The following is a 2,578-nucleotide window of genomic DNA, read 5'->3' on the forward strand; positions in this document are numbered from 1 at the left end:
ATACCAAAAAAAAATAAAAAATTGACTAGTCTTTCTTCACACTTATAAACATTTTTTGTGCATCTCTAGCACTTGTAATCAATCAAATTCATTGTATTATAGCATATTCAAACCCTAAACAACATTAGACAAGCCATTTACTGCCTCAAAGCAATGGTTGTGGGTTTTTATCTCATTTGGGACCAAATTTCAACAAATCTTTCTTCACTGTTCTAAAATTCTTCATGCATATCTAGCACATGTAATCAATCAAATACATTTTATTATAACATATTCTAACCCTAAATAACTTTAAACAAGCGATTTACTACCTCAAAGCAATGGTTTTGGGTTATTTTGGGACCAGATTTGACCAAGTCTTTCTTCACACTTCTAAGCATTCTTCATGCATCTCTAGCACTTGTAATTAATAAAATTCATTGTATTATAACATATTATAACCCTAAAAAATTTTAAACAAGCCATTTACTGCCTCAAAGCGATGGATGTGGGTTCTTATCCCATTTGGGACCAAAATTTAACAAGTCTTTCTTTACACTTCTAAACATTCCTCATGCATCTTTAGAACTTGTAATCAATCAAATTCATTGTATTATAACATTTTCTAACCCTAAACAACTTTATACAAGCCATTTACTCCCTCAAAGCAATGGTTTTGGTTTCTTTTGGGACCAAATTTCGACTAGTCTTTCTTAACACTTCTAAACATTCTTCGTGCATTGCTAGTACTTGTAATCAATCAAATTCATTTACTGCCAAATGGGTATTTTAAAATGAATGAACGAGCAACATTAGTCCCCCATCGAGGTATTTTGAGAGATGGCCATGAGAGCGTTCTCGGACATGTTCATTGGCGAGCTAAGCCGCAGTTTCGAGAATTCACTCGTCCATTTGATCTCGGTTTCATTATTCACCAGAAAATCAACTATTTGGAGCATATTTATCGAGCTAAAACACCCATGGTTCGAGTTCGTTTAGTACTTGCTCATTCAGCCTTACCCGAAGGCCATATGTTACCAAAAATGGAACTTTCCTTATTTGTTTCCTTCGAGGCTTATGTTTGGCGATCTGTAGAACTTCTTTATCATCTAGAGACAATCCAAGATGCCACACCATGCACCAGCTCTAGTTCAAAAATTCTAGAACTAATTTTTAAAAACACTAGACTCGCTCTAGTTACAGAATCAGTTGAAATTATAATTTTACGATGAGCCAGTTATTTTTGAAAATTCCGACAAGTTGACAGAAAATCCAGAAAAAAAACTGACGAAAATACAAAACGAAAAATGCAATGGATTATGGATGAAGATGGAATGGAAAAGATGAAAGATGGTAAAGAAGATAGAATACTCAAATTTTTAGAGTGTCCTCTGATACCACATAATACGATCCTCCTAGAATCGACATTCTTGAAGTTGAGGGAAGGATAAGCTTTGCACCTAAGGGATCGGGGGATCTCTTAGATCAAAGGATGTGGAGCGAATGGTCGCACAAAGGTTGCGGAAAAGCCTTTGATTTTCCAAACTTGGACTTGCCTATGGATATTACACACCAAAGAAAGAACAAGAGAGAGTGATCTAACTTAGAAAGAGTTTTTGATAAAAGATTAGATGAGTTACAAATGAGAGATAGAGGGGGATTATATAGTAGAAGAGAAAGAGAGAGAAGTGCCTTGGAAATACACAAGTGCCTTGGAAATACACTCATGCAAGTCCATGCACCAAGTCTTGGAAATAACAAAAACATTAAATGCAAAAATGAAGAGAAAATATATAAAATGAGCCAAGGAAAAATGTTGGGCCTTGGACCCACGAATTTGGTTTGATAAAAGGCTTAGAAAGTGTTACTTAGGCCTCATTAAAAACCTTGTCAAGAAAACCCATTTGGACAAAACATGACAAGGGAAAAAGAGTGCATAAGCAACACTTAACCCTTTACCGAACCTCTTGAGCCGAGAGCATTACGAGTGTAACATGAGCCACTTCTTCAATCTTATTTGACTCCTTAAGAACGCCATGGATAGATTGTTTAAGCTTCTTGAGCCTTGATCTTGTTAAAGGACCTTCCGGGATGACAAATGCGTCTTCAACTACGTGCTCCTCGTCGTCTTCGTCTTTCTCCTTGTCGCCTTTGTGCTTCTCCTCATTGTCATCGTGCTTCTCCTCGTCAACGGCTTCCTCCACTACGTGCTCCGGGTCTTGTTCGACCATGGTCATATCATATCCCATTTGGGACCAAATTTCAACACATCTTTCTTTACACTTCTAAACATTCTTCATGCATCTTTAGCACTTGTAAACAATCAAACTTATTATATTATAACATATTCTAACCTTAAACAACTCTAGACAAGCCATTTAATATCTCAAAGCAATGGTTGTGGGTTCCTATCCCATTCGGGACCAAATTTCAACAAGTCTTTCTTCACACTTCTAAACATTCTTCATGCATCTCTAGTACTTGTAATCAATTAAATTCATTGTATTATAACATATTATTACCCTAATCAACTATAGACAAGCCATTTACCGCCTCAAAGCAATGGTTGTGGGTTCTTATCCAATTTGGGACCAAATTT

The sequence above is a fragment of the Capsella rubella genome, unplaced genomic scaffold (genome assembly GCF_000375325.1).
Source record: "Capsella rubella cultivar Monte Gargano unplaced genomic scaffold, Caprub1_0 scaffold_3, whole genome shotgun sequence".
Taxonomy (NCBI): domain Eukaryota; kingdom Viridiplantae; phylum Streptophyta; class Magnoliopsida; order Brassicales; family Brassicaceae; genus Capsella; species Capsella rubella.